Source organism: Oncorhynchus masou, chromosome 24 (genome assembly GCF_036934945.1).
Source record: "Oncorhynchus masou masou isolate Uvic2021 chromosome 24, UVic_Omas_1.1, whole genome shotgun sequence".
Classification (NCBI taxonomy): domain Eukaryota; kingdom Metazoa; phylum Chordata; class Actinopteri; order Salmoniformes; family Salmonidae; genus Oncorhynchus; species Oncorhynchus masou.
Genome location: NC_088235.1, coordinates 81,588,126 through 81,603,661, shown reverse-complemented (window position 1 = coordinate 81,603,661; position 15,536 = coordinate 81,588,126). Strand labels below are relative to the sequence as shown.

Genomic DNA, 15,536 nt, shown 5'->3' with positions numbered 1-15,536 from the left:
TCTGTGTTGTTACAGCATTCAACCCACATAATGCATAGTGCATTTAATGTCCGAAGAAAGAACAAACCGAAAACTGATAAAACTTTTAAAAAGCACTAATCGCTCAGCATTACAGAAGGCTGAAACTTTGCCACAAGTGGATCTCCAACATGTCAAAAACTCAAAGCCCACATCAAAATTCACAAATAAATGGTTAATTGACCACAAAAATCAACTTTAAGTCTCCAGACTTGAACCCCATTGAAAACCTGTGGTTTGAATTGAAGAGGGCCGCTCATAAGCGCAGACAGAAGGATATCAAGGATCTAGAATGTATAGAGGAATGGTCTAAGATCTCTCTCAAAGTGTTCTCCAATCTCATAAAACATTTTAGAAAAAGGCTCATTGCCATTATCAAATCAAACTTTGTCACATGCGGCAAATAAAACAAGTGTAGACCTTACCGTGAAATGCTTACTTACAAGTCCTTAACCAACAGTGCAGTTCAAGAAGATTTAAGAAAATGTTTACCAAATAACGTTTAAAAAAGAAAAAAAGAATATAAAGTAACAATAACGAGGCTATATACAGGGGGTACCGGTACCGAGTCAGTATGCGGGGGTACAGGTTAGAGGTCATTTGTACATGTAGGTAGGGGATAAGAGCGTCTGCCAAATGACTTAAATGTAAATGTAAGTGACTATGCATAGATAATAAACAGAGAGTGGTACCAGTGTACAAACAAATGGAGGTGGGGGTCAATGTAATAGTCCGGTGGCCATTTGATTATCCTCACAGGGTGAGGTTTTGCAAGGTATTGAAAACAGGTGTTAAAATTTTTGACCTGTACCTTTGAGAACAAAAATACATTACTTGTTAAACAAAATCTCTCTGAGCAATTGTATTAGTATAAATAATTTCCCCATTTTCTGTGCATACAATAAAGCTCCGTATTTGAATGTATTATTTGAGTCATTTTTGCTCATCTTTAACAATTGTATCAACAACTTCTGACCCCACTGTATAAGCGTACATGTAGATGCGTGCGAGAGTGACAGAGAGATGCCAGGTCTGTGAGGGTATGTGGGGGAGGGGGAGAGGAACAGTGCTACGTCTGGTGGGGAGAACAAAACAGAGCGGGGTCCACTGAGGTTCAGGAGAGGGGTTGCTCATTGTTCAGCCTCTAACGAGCTCCTCTCCCCTGCCTGCCTGCAATCCAACTCAATCTGCTGGCCAGATACTCCCTTTCAGAGAACAGGCAGGGGCACACACACGGGCACACAACACAGGCACACATGCAGTCTCTCGTTCACTTTCGCACACACCCCCCAATTACTCTTCACAGGCCAGAGAAAGGAGCCTCAGGAACAAGAGCACCAAGGCCATTTTGTGGAAGGAGGAGAGGGAGGGAGAATACTGCCCTTCTCTCTCTCTCTCTAACTCTCCATTTTCCACTCTCCCTTTTTTTTTTGCTTTTCACCTCAGTGTGTACGTGCCCCAAAGAACAGGTGCAGAGAGCCTCCCTCAGACAGAAATGGGGAGTGTGGGATCGAGGCTGACAGTAGTGGAGTGTAGTTGCGCTCAGCGATGGAGGAAATGTATTAAGACAGGAAACTTCTGCCTTGGCTTCTGCTAACATCAGCCATTCTGGCTCCTAAGCACAGGGCTTGTTATGATTCAGGCCAACGTCAGAGTAGATACATGCAGGCACGCAAGCAGACCCCTGTGGCCCCTCATGGAAACAACAACATGAAAGAGTGGAGCGCTGCGGAGCAGAGCTGGTCCTTCATTAGCAGTCAGTCAGATGACTCTGACCCCTCTACCTCGCTGGTCAGCTGCTCTGATTTAGTGTGCGATGTCAGAGGTCACACTGTAGACCTGGCCACCATGGGATTACTCAATCACCAACCCAGCCAGGCAGGCAGGCAAACAGATAGACAGTGATCTCTTCAACTCTACATTTATTCTCCAGTAAAATACAATCCCTCTGATTACTCCAACTGATTCTGTTTGGCCTTATAGGAAGGCAGGGAATGTGACGAGCTCAAAAACAGCCATGTGCTTTCCATCCTGCCAGGAAGACCAGTACAGTTCAGGTCCAGAGGCTAAAGGGCACCATCCCTGTAAAGAAGCCATAGGCAGAGTCAGGCTGCCATCTGATCAGCCACCTCCTTCCCCTGAGTCCCCTAATAATCTGCCCTGGTCGAGCTCAGCAAGGACTAAGTCAATTGTATGGGTAGAATTTGCTAAATGTTATTTTGTTCAGTAGTGTCTTGTAAACCCATGTGGGCTGGGCAATGGTAGGTGTATGATACTTAAATAAATTATATCAATCAATAAATGTACTAATTAAATCAGGCCCAGGCTGGGAAAGGTAGAGTGGTGGGAAAGAGGAGTGAAGAGGTGGAATGGAAGAGAGGGGAGGTGGAGGCATCTCGGGACCGTAATGGCTCTAAATCAGGCCTAAATCGTCTACAATGGGCCTTTAAATAGGCAGGAGGAAGCCCAACAGGGCCATCCGGGTTGACATGATTCCCAGCCAGGAAGGACTGCGCTGGACTGGAGCTAGGCTGGCAGGGCAGCAAACTCAGCCTGCTGCAAACTACCGATGCTTCATATAGAGAGTCTGGCTGCTATTAAAAAGGCCTACGTGCTAATACACACGCACGCACACAGATAGTGAGGGAGACATGCACAGAAAAACCCCCACCATGCAGGCACACACATGCGCAGAGATACACAAAGGACACACACACACACTCTCGCTATGGAACTAAGTGTGGCATTCCATGCATGCAGGGTTGACTACTCAAACTCGCCCACAAGGCCTGAAAACTAGCCCCCCCAAAATGTTTTCGCAGCAAGAGAGGAGTTGCCCCAGTTAGCCAATAAACCCTTTTTCTGTAACGTTATCGACCGGATTCAGAACTACCCTCAACTTAACTTTAACGACCTAAGATGCAAAATTCAGTTTTCCATCAAAATAATTATTGCGAGCTAAATGTGACTAATAAACTAATTTGATTGCCACAAAAGAAAATAATTTGCCCTTATTAAACTTTAAAAAACAAAACGTTAGACTATTTTCTGGCAACTGTGCCTTTATTATGACTAGAACCTGTTATAAATGGCCAATTTGGGAGATCGACATGTACTTTCAATTGGTATAGGCTAGGCCTACTGACTAAACACTGGGTTTATGATTGTAATTCAACTTTTCCATGGTTTGGTATGCTAGATGCAGGTAGCCTATAGCCCCTTAGGCCTACATCTCACTTCAGATAACCTACACACAGTAGCCTAGGCAAGATGTAAGATGAACGATTCAGCAGCTTGCTTAGTTCTAATTGACATTCGACATGAATAGCGATGCGATTTTCACGGTAAGCAGCGCTTCTGTTGCCCAATAGCCTGCTGGAATAGGCTACCGAGGATGGGGACGTAATTTCAATCACTGAATCAAATATGAATAATATGGATATGAACTGAATAGGCCTATGATTGTCAACCACAGCCAGTGGTTCTTTTTACCTGTAGCCTAAGCTGACTGACTGTTACTGTCAACCTAATGCATTCTAACAGCTGATCTGCAATACGATAGAACTGTGACCATGATCACAATCGATAACTTCCAGTTTCATTAACTAAACATACCCATTAATAATTGCGCAATAACAAGGCTACAACAACAACAAACTGAGGTTACAGGCTATTTATTAAATCCATTCACAAGCTCCAGGCAACACAAGTGGCACAAATTGATTTGCAATGACTCCAAATTTTAGAAGAATTTTAGCGGCCTTTTAAGCATTCTAGTAAAGTTAAATAGTTAACACACACACACGGACGCAGCAGTCTAAGGCCCTGCATCTAAGTGCAAGAGGCGTCACTACAGTCCCTGGTTCGAATCCAGGCTGTATCACATCCGGCTGTGATTGGGAGTCCCATTGGGCGGTGCACAATTGGCCCAGCGTCGTCCAGGTTTGGCAAGGGTAGGCCATCATTGTAAATAAGAATTTGTCCTTAACCGATTTGCCTAGTTAAATAAAAGGTTACACACACACACATCACACTGACCAAAACTGAATTTTGCTGGCATTTACGTATGTCTCCATTACCAGTAAAACATAATCAAAACCTATTTCTTTCACTTACTTGCTGTGCTTTTTCATTGTTCATTTTTTCAGTCGTTTCATTCTCAACCAGGATTTCTATGGAATGCCGTTTGAGTCTTTGCGTGTCAATTTTTTTAACTATTTACTACTATTTGACATGTCAAATAATCTGGTTGACCAATCAGAACCTGATTATGACTGCACATCACATAATAATTTAACGTGTTCATACATTTTTTGCGTAGTTATTACACATTGATTACTCTATCACGCGTATTTGATGTGTCACAACGATTCGTCGATATGTATTCTATGATGCTGGTAAAGTTGTCTCGCACACCTACAGTGCTGGTCATAAAAAAAGCTAGCTAGCTCATGGATGCAAACAATGTTCTCCCCCAAAAACGACAATGTTTCAGTAGCTATATAGTTAGCTAGCTAACTATATAGCTAGGTGTCATCACCTAAAATAACCCTAATTTATAAGACAGTTCTTATTGGATTAATATAGCCTTCAACTATAGCCTTCAAAATAAAAGTATGGCATAATTTTACTATTTGTATTCATTTGCATCACTGTCAATTACACTTATTTTGAAGGCAAACCGCAAATTTCACTATTGTCCCTAATCCTTATTGTGGCTAGCATCACAACACATAACCCTGTCCTGTCGAGCCTCACTAGCCAGATGAAGGTAGCTGGCCACTTATAGCATTAGCTTTGGGCAACAGGGTTAAGTAGCTGGCTAGCTATTTATTTTCATGAACTGAAGCTCAATTTCAAAAGGCGAACAACAAGTAGCAACCTAGCTAATACTTACTCACAAGGATTCCCAAATCATTGCTAAGAATAATGAAAATGACTGCAGTTTTTACTGGTCATTGTTTTCAGGCTGGTAGTATTGGTGCTAGCTAGATACCAAGCTAAAGCTACCTACACCAGAAGTTGCGGTCGAACAAATTATGCCTTATAATTTGCAATTAATGTGTAACTCCGGTAGGGAAACATCTGAAAAATAGAGCACTTTGTAGTGTGTACCGGTGCTCGACCATTTGGCGAAAGCCAACTTCCCCCACGACAGAGAATGGTTGATTGTCAAGGGTAATGAATTCAATTATCTTGGCTTTAATGGATTTCGCCTTTGAGTTGTCTTGCTGAAATTTTGTTACTCTTTCAAATGACCGCTTGACTTGTTGACTGCTCGATCCACACAGCAGACATTGTGGGCTAGTTTAAGAATGTTGTGTTGCATGTATAGCGCAAAATTTTACGTGGCGTCATTACGTCATTGATGTTAAACTAGACATCGTGCTGATACCGATGTTGGCATTATTAGCTAATATCGTCCGATACCGATATGTTCACCGATATATCGTGCATCCCTAATTTAAAGGCCAGACCGCACATTATCATCCTAAATATCACATGATTTCTGTCTGACATAAGACAGGTTTCCAACCAACTGGCGATAGATTTTCATGCGAAAATTCTAAATTCCACACAAATAAAATATGCACATTATCCCACCAGAGATGTATTTCATAAAATTGACTTGTTGTGCATAGAAGTCTGTGCGTGATGAGGTAGTGCACATAAAACAATTACTTTTACGGTTAAATTAGCACGTACTGAATAAAAATACAAGTCATATTGCATTTAACTCTACAGATGGGTTTGTCACAAAAAAATGGTAAGATATATAGCGAATATGCCCACTCTGTTATTGGCGGGTGTGCTCGAGCCAACAGCTCACAGATACAGTGCAGGTATAGCCTACATGATGAGATTATTTTGGACAAAAGAGCAAGATCATTTTAATTTGTCAAACGCCAGCAAAGCATCGATCATCATGTCATCAGAATGTCATCCCTCAATTTATTGGAAAGAAGCATCAAGCGCATCACTTTGCACTTTCATCACCTTGTGAAGGTCATCGTAACATTTTTCATATGTAGCCAAATAAACTGCATGATTTCCCAAGTCGTAGTGGGAGGACCACACATGTCGTCGCATGACTCCAAGTTCTTCTTTGATATGATGGTTATTATGCAGTGTTGTAAAGTACTTAAGTAAATATACTTTAAAGTACTACTTAAGTCGTTTTTGGGGGGGTATTTATATATTTTTGAAAACTTTCACTTGAGTTGATTTTAGTTTATTTTTACAGGGACAGTGCACATTAATCAACATTTCAGTAAAAGTGCTGGTTTTAGCCAGCTGGCTAATTTTCTACCTCGGTCCCAATGAGCAGTGAGCACATACAGAACAACATAGGACAAGCAACACGTAGCATGCAGACAGAACAACATAGGACAAGCAACACGTAGCATGCAGACAGAACAACATAGGACAAGCAACACGTAGCATGCAGACAGAACAACATAGGACAAGCAACACGGAGCATGCAGACAGAACAACATCGGACAAGCAACACGTAGCATGCAGACAGAACACCATCGGACAAGCAACACGTAGCATGCAGACAGAACATAGGACAAGCAACACGTAGCATGTAGACAGAACAACATAGGACAAGCAACACGTAGCATGTAGACAGAACAACATAGGACAAGCAACACGTAGCATGCAGACAGAACATAGGACAAGCAACACGTAGCATGTAGACAGAACAACATAGGACAAGCAACACGTAGCATGTAGACAGAACATAGGACAAGCAACACGTAGCATGCAGACAGAACAACATAGGACAAGCAACACGTAGCATGTAGACAGAACAACATAGGACAAGCAACACGTAGCATGTAGACAGAACAACATAGGACAAGAAACACGTAGCATGTAGACAGAACAACATAGGACAAGCAACACGTAGCATGTAGATAGAGCAATAGCACAAAAAGCAACAAAACACATAAAAGCAACAAGGTGTTTCCACACCTCACAAGCTACAGACAACAGACGTGGAAATCGGCAATACACAGCTAAGGATTATGTTCACAAGTCTGATTGGCCTTTAGCCATGTCTTTGTGTTTTTTGTTAAGGTGTGATAGGTGATGCAGTTGTGTGTGTCTCTGGTGTCAGTGCATTCCAGACATGGGAAGCTTTCACAGAGAAAGCAGATTGTATTGTTCCCTTAAGGAAAAGCACCTTTAGTCAGTCACCTCTCATGGCAGACCTTGGGGATCTGCTGCCATGGGGTTTCAGTTTAACAAAAGTACTGAGTGGAGGGGAGTTAGGCCATTTAGGATCTTGAATACAAAGACATGCATCAGTGTATTCTGAGGATGTAACAGTGATGATGGCTATTGGGCTTCCTATTAAGCACTTTGAGAGCCTGTTTGTACACAGACTGAATGGGTTTTAAGTTGTACAAACTTGGGCCCAACTAGTCAAGCAGTATGTTAATTGGGGGAGAATCATAGATTTGAAGTGCAGTATGTTAAGTGGGGGAGAATCATAGATTTGAAGTACAGTTTTGCTACCTCTGTAGTCAAACAATTTTGTTAATAATTGGAAATTAGCTAGGTTGACTTTGGTTATTTGAGTTACCTTTTTCATCTGCTTTTTAAAATGAGTTTGGAATCCATTATGATGCCAAGGTACTTATAATCGGATACACTACATAGTTTCCCCTGACACCCAAAAGTACTTGTTACATTTTGAATGCTGAGCAGGATACGAAAATGGTCCAATTTACACACTTATCAAGAGAACCACACTGGTCATCCCTACTGCCTCTGATCTACTGCCTCTGATCTGGCAGACTCATTAAACACACATGCTTAGTTTGGATGTTCCCCTGGCTATCAATAAAAAATAAATAATAATGGTGCCATCTGGATTGCTTAATATATGGAATTTGAAATTTGTACTTTTACTTTTGATACTTAAGTATATTTTAGCAATTACATTTAATTTGGATACTTATGTATATTTAAAACAAAAAATACTTTGACTTTTACTCATGTAGTATTTTACTGAGTGACTTTCACTTGAATAATTTTCAATTAAGGTATCTTTAACTTTGACTCAAGTATGACAATTGGCTACTTTTTCCACCATTGTTATTATGTCAATATTTATTTATAAGGAATTTCCAGCACGTAATTTGTTCGACATAAAAAGATCCCACCATTTTGAACTAACAAATTGTCTGTCGGCATTTGTAAAATCCTACTGAAACTTCCTGTTTCCATCACAGCCAGCGTGATACGGTATGGCTTTACGTGCACTAAAACTGTGGATGTAAGTGTGGTAATAAACACACAATGTGGCTGAACGAATTTGCCGGTTTTGGGTAATTAATTAGGAGTATTACCTTGGCCTCATAGGTAACCAGGCAGTAGTTTGACTATATTAAAAGTATTCTACTTGATGATTCCACATAAGGTGACTGAAGCAAAGAAGCATGCCTTCCTGTCTGTCCTATATTAGGCACAGCAGTCTTCCACCCACTCTCCTACAGCAGAGGAACTGTAAACCAGTCTAGCCAATGAACCAGCCTGCTAATTACACTGTGCTTTCCCACAGAGCAGATCATTACGAGTAAACACCCACCATGCTCCCATTCTGCTGGGCCACTGCCTGTCTGTCTGTCTGTCTGTCTCTGGGGACACAGTATTGGAAAGGAAGGCATGAAAGACCTAACCTAACCCAGTCCACCAGCTGAGAACCATAGAAGGGAAGCAGCCCCCACCGCCCTCCACCCCCCACCACTCAAGCATCCCCTAGGGACTAAACATAACAACCGTGAAACATGGCAATTTATTGTCCTAGCAGAAAGCGTTTGAAGTTCAAGCCTCATATCAAATTATTCAAATATGATTGTCAACAACAAACCAGTTATTTGCATTTTAAAGCACCTCACTGGCAGTGACACATAAGCGCACACACTCACAATTGATCCCAACCTCCAGCATCTCTCTGCTCTGCTGTGGACGTGAGTGAGTAAGTGAGAGAAATGCCCCAGTAATCTCTATCACTTCTTCTCTCAGTTAGGAGAGGGCTGCTAGGCACCCGTTTCATTAGCGCCACACATCTTTCTTCTTCTCCCCTCCCCCCTCTCTCTCGCCTCCTGAAATCTCGTTATTCAAATTTCCCTGCTGTCATAGTTCATTAGCACTGCAGAACAGTTTGGTTGTCAGCTGTGTAAATTGCTGTAGGTGCCTTCCTTCATTAGGTAGCCCACCCACAGCCTGTTTGTTCCTTCCATAGCCCAGACTTAAACTCCACACTTCCAGAACTTGTGTAAACCTAGCCCAGAAACCTTTCTATTGCTCTCTCTCTCGTGCAGGATAATCGTTGGCTGTGACTAGCAGGCAGGCGGCCGTCTAAATCGATAGCTGAGCTCCTCTCAAGGACAACACTGGAAATAAAGAGCTAAAGCAAGCTGGGTTACAGGAAGTGCCGCACTCACGCTGGGTCTGTGGGGGCAAGTCATCCCTCCCTCTGTCCTTCTGCCTGCCTCCCTGCTTTCCACAGCCCTTCCCTTCCCTCCCCAGCCCAGCCCTGATGAAGCGGATCCTTCCAGAATCAGCCCAGTGGGAGTCCTAGATCAATCAGGGCCTGATGGGAGAGCAGGAGGATCTGCTGACTGGGCCAACAGAACTCCAGGAGCCTGCTGGCATATTTCCTGGACCTCAGAGGATGAGGGGGATCCGTGTACATAAAGACTGATTATGAAGTGCAATTCCACGATAACAGAATGACTCCCAATATTTCACTTGTAAAACCATAGATTGCAAAGTTAAACAAACCATACAACTCAACACACAATGACTACTTTTAAATATTTCCAAATAACATTTCCAAACAAAAGGCCCAGTTGCAGTCAAAATTCTGTTTTCCTGTGTTTTGTTAAATATTTTACAACAGCTGATGAAACCAAACACTGTAAAAAAGTGTGAATTTATTTTCTGATAGTTGCTGTTTGAAAATAGAATCTACACAGGTTTGTATGGGTGGGAGTTTCGGCTTGCCTAGTGACATCACCAGGTGGTACATATAAGCAATAACACCCAAGGAGATGTGGTATCTGGCCAATATACCATGACTAAGGGCTGTTCTTGTGCATGACGCAACACAGAGTGCCTGGACACAGCCCTTAGCCGTGGTATATTGGCCATATATCACATCCCCCGAGGTGCCTTATTGCTATTATAAAACTGGTTACCAACCTAATTAGAGCAGTAAAAATAAATGTTTTGTCATACTGTGGTATACGGTCTGATATACCACAGCTGTCAGCCAATCAGCATTCAGGACTCGAACCACCCAGTTTATAAATGGTCAATAGACCAATAACAAAGAGTTCCAAACCTATCTGGCAATAACAGCTAGCTTTCCCCTCCCCATTCAGACCACTCCCAGGCAGTCCTAGCAAAAGTTTTGCTTCAGAAACTATTTTTTTTGCAAAAAAAAAGATATTGTTTATTTTTGACCATTTTAATCAAAACTATTACAGATAGGTACTTATTTGTTACCCAGAAATGATTTGATATTGTTATAACAAATGGCTGCATTGAGCATTTAATAAAAACACAGTGCCGATGTAAAGTTTGGTAAAAGAATGTTGGTAAAATCTCCATTAGTTATAAGTGATCAAGTTTTCCTGAAATTCACTCAAAGATGTCAGCTACGATGTGACATGGAGTAAAAATAAATAAATAAATATTTTGGGTCTTGAACTACAGCAAGTGAAATTAACTAACACCTGGTAACAGAATGATGGTAACAGAATGACATCATTGGTCCCTGATGTGTACTACACTGAAATGCATCATTATGAATGTCATGGTGATGCATGCTGAATAGGTACACAAAGGTAGAAATATGTAATACCCTCCTTTGCATGTTTGGGTATTATTTGACACGGGTTATTATTGTAATGAGCTCCAACCCCAAATAAGACCACATTTGTACAGATCATAGAGTTGTTTCACAAGTTTGGACTCACAGTACAGCCCAGTAAAGCACAGTAGAGTAGAGTTCAGTACAGTACAGGGGTAGGTGTGGCAGACAAGCAACCCTAGCTGCTAGGGAGACATGTTGGATGGTTGGGGTTGTGGATGGAGACATGTTGGATGGTTGGGGTTGTGGATGGAGACATGTTGGATGGTTGGGGGAATGGATGGAGACATGTTGGATGGGTAGGGAGAATGGGGTGGAAGGTTGGGGGTGGAGGCTCACTTATTTTCTTTCTTTACATACTACATGTTACCTTTTGGTAAAATAAATACCCATGTTTTTTTGGTAACAGACTGACTTTATACCAGGCAATATTTCTTAAAACTTAGAGAAGGCAAATCATTTGTGCAAAACTAATATAAAATTGTTGATGTTAGTTGTCTTCACTAACCTTTTTAGTCTGTTTGGGCAGAAATCAACGCAATGCTCATGACATTTTTTGGGATGGAAAATGGTTGAAAAGGGTATATATACTTTCCAAACAATATACTCAGCTTTCATTTGACACCAACTGTATGTGCTCATATGAACCTCAAGTTGGTGCTCATGGATCCTTTAACATGGAAATGCCCTGGTGCTCGTGGTTCCTTTTACATGGAAATGCCCTGAAGCACTATTAGGCAGCTTCGAAGCCAGTGGAGGTGATGATGGGATTTTTCAGATTTCAAACCCTCAGGAGGCCAGATTTCCTCTCCTGTGACTGAGTGACAGATCTCTTAATCATTAGGTGTGATGGTAGATCATCTACACTCTACAGCCTGACCTGTGTAGTGGAGCATTGACCTAGCTGTGTTTTATTAAGTGATCTGACCTAAAGGGAACTGGATGCTAAGCATTGAGGACAGCAGTGCTGATAACTCTACTACTAGTCCGCATTATGCTGATTTCCAGGAACTGCAAGGTGGAGCTGGTCACCAATGTCTGACTACACTAAGCAGTCTGCCCACCACAGCAAAGGTTATCAAATCAATGGCTCACTGCTATGTAACCAAATGAAGAAGGTTTCAGACTTCTGCATCTCAGGTGTTTACCTAAAGATCAATTGAACTTCATGCATGGCTTCCCTCAGACAAAACAAGGTTTTGAGACCTTTTTAAAAAAAACGACTAGACCGAATGCACATTTCAGGCTGTATATTCGGTCACGTCATCAAATCACATTATTGGTCACATACACATATTTAGCAGATGTTATTGCGGGTGTAGCGAAATACACCCTCTACCATGTGTTCCACATAAAATTACTATATAGTTTCCCTGGGATTTCCAAAACAGGCCTTAATGGAAGCCAATGACTTTGGAGCGACAAGCTTTCACAGTGTTTCAAGTCGGTTGTGGTTGAACTGAAACCGAACCCGTGCTTTCTCTCCCCCTCCAGGATGCATAACCATATATTTGAGCTGTGGTTGGTAGCTAGCTTCCCGGGGGATGTATTGTGGACTGCGGAGTTGGTGGATGAGAGAGATTGGAACCACAGCCCCACATTCTGTTGAGTTCTCTCCTAGTCAGTCAGCTGCACAGCTGGCTGGGGGAACACAAGGTCTGTATAGATCTGTTCTGTTAGGGTACTATGGGCTTGGTATGGAGAGAAAACACAATCTGGAGAGGTAGAATGTCCTTTCAGGAGGCAGCGGAAGAGAGCTCAAAATAACTTGTAGAATGAATTTGTACCCACTACTATCAAAGTACAAGGTTTCATTGATTATAAATGACATTACGGGAAAAGGTCAGAACTTAGCCTACATGTGTTCTAAGGACAATGGTGCCCCATCAACCTCTGCCTCTGACCATTGACCATGGCGTCATACTTAGCAGCTTAATCTCCATCCCTAGGAAGACATGAATGTGAAAGCACTCTCCCTCAGGGTGGGGTATATGGTGGCATGAGGGAGGGACAAGGGTTACTCGGTTTTAAAATAGGAGCTTTTTTTGATAGGCTACTTTATATGAATGGCATGTACAGTGTTTTTGCCCTCCTGCCTGTTGAAATGTCGTATTGATTCCACAGAACTGGTACATCCAGAACACTATTTTTTTTATACACATAATGTGACATGGGCTGAGCTTATAGCACAAATATTTAGTTAACAATTCAAAGTCAATTCAGATTGCAGTTCCTAATAATGGGTGTCCAGGCCTCATTTATAGACTGCCAGATACTTGTGTTCAAATCAAACAATCAAAAGCAAACACATCAGCAATGAGATGAATGCAAGAGAGAAAAATGAATTGTTGAAAACAATAAGTGACACTTTACTGGAGTAGGTCATTTAGTAAGTGTCAATAACCCAAGCCCTTGCCTATAGCTGACTCACCCCTCAAATAGACTGCTGAGTGTGGAAAGGACAAACAAACCTAGACCAGTACAGTATAGCTTTTGGGATAACTCGAGGTAGAATGGTCTAATTTGACACTTGAAAGTTAATACCAAGAACAGGAGGCCAAAATTTGCACACAAGGAGGTTCACAAAAATGCTTGTTTTGAGAATTGCCAAATTCTGACAGAATAAATCCCCTCTGCTTAGGTCAAATATGGGTCTGTTATTATCCACACTATGTCGGATTCAGTTTACACCCCCCATCGTTGAAATGTTAAACGTAGATTGACTCTGGGTTTACAATACTGCAGCATGTTACTTTTTGACAAACATGACCACAAAGGAATTCCGGATACAAATAGCATGGATACAATGACAAAGAGACACAATGTAACAATCCCTCATGTAGTAAGTTTATGGCACCTCTGTATGCATTCTTACTCAAGTTGTTTCACTGTTTTCAAATAAACTCTCTTCAATAGACAAACAAGGGTTTAATAAGAATTTCTGGATCGCTGTGGCTTTATAGAATAGCTGGAAGAGAGCCATTACCGAATGTTACATGTTAATATTAGCCTACTTACCGGGGGTCGATTTTGAGGAAACATTTTGGGCGCCGATTGATGTTTTTGTAATCTTCTTCCTCTTATGGGCAAAAATATTCGGACAGAAATTGAGAAAACTGTATATTGTCGCTTTCAGAGACGCATTTGGCCTGGTTTCAGAGGCGGTAATGACTAATGGGGCTCGGCTCGCTCACTCACTCCTTGCTCAAGACTCCCTTTGTTCTGGTCGATCTCCAACCCACAGAAAAAGAACACTCGATGTAGTAAAGATGCACCCAGTCCGCGACTAGATGTTTAGAGTCCTCGTGACTACGCACTTCGAAAGAGTAGAATTTCACCTTCTCTTCAAGTAAATGGTCCTCTCCCCGGTGTAATCTCACCGTCTAGAATAAAGAGAAAATGTGGCTATATTATGTGGCTTCCGAGACGGAAACCACCACATTCAATGCAGTCTCTTTTGTCTCGTTGGTTGCTCTATACTAGCCTACTCCTTTCGCTTTGCTTTCCTCTCAATCCCTCATTTTCTGATCCTCGCCTGATCTTCAATGCTATGAGTTGTTTTCTTGAGAGAGAAACATTTGTTGAGACAGAATGATAAGGGAGAATATATCTATTCCTGTTGATCAAGCCAGCCTAGGACTGGATCCAAGGTTTATCATTTGTTCCTTATTTATGAACAGCATCAAGTCTACTGAGTCTAATGACAGATTAATCCCTAACATTTTAAGGCCAAAACCGTTTTTTAGACCTAAACCATTTCTGACCAGTGCTCTTGTATAAATAGTCTAATGATATTAGTAAAATAAACTTCCTTGTTCATTTTCTCATCATGATTGTACATGTGCTTCTCAAATCGGTTAATTCGTGTAGCCATATAATTGAACACCCCTTTGTATTGTATTTTTGGGTAATTTGAGACTCCTATATTAACAATGCTATTATTTTATATACAGTACCTGTAAAATGTTCAATAGAAAGGGGGGTGCAATGGAATTGTTCAATGATTGAATAAAATCTCCACGTGGGGCTCGACACATCCACAATCAACACTGATGCAAGTAACCAATGAGTATTGAGAATACCCACGTGGGGACACTGACCGTTTGTTGATTGGAGGATTCTGCCATCATAGTGCTCCAAACGTCAATCAAGTACACAGAAACGGCTGAGAGGACAATTTAACCCTTTAGAGTATTAGAAGTGATAGTGATGAATAAAGCAGTGTTGTTGGGTAGACCTACAGTATTCAAATACCTTATTTCCTCTCCCACAAATCGTCTGTCGTTGCACAAATCTTTAATGTTGCGTAATATATCTATAATTGTATTCACGCTGAATTGACAAAAAAAGGTTGGCGGCCCCTTATGAGAATATCATATTCAAGATCTAGGTCATGTTCATTTTTGGACATCTCAAATAAACTATGAACATAAGTAAAGAGCATTCCACCTCACAAACAAATGTATGTAAAGGCAGCAGCTACTCTTCCTGGGGTACAGCGACATTAAGGCAGTTATATACAATTCAAAAAAATATTACATTACATAACACTTTCCACAACACATTAAGTGTGTTGCCTCAGGCCACTACTCTGCTATCACATATCTACAATACAAAATATATGTGT

The 15,536-nt window shown here is 41.4% G+C and overlaps 1 pseudogene; it reads right to left on the bottom strand.

The window, feature by feature from the left end:
* Positions 1-14,484, bottom strand: part of LOC135512805 (transducin-like enhancer protein 1) — a 42,894-nt pseudogene extending 28,410 nt beyond the window's left edge.
* Positions 14,485-15,536: the final 1,052 nt, after the last annotated feature.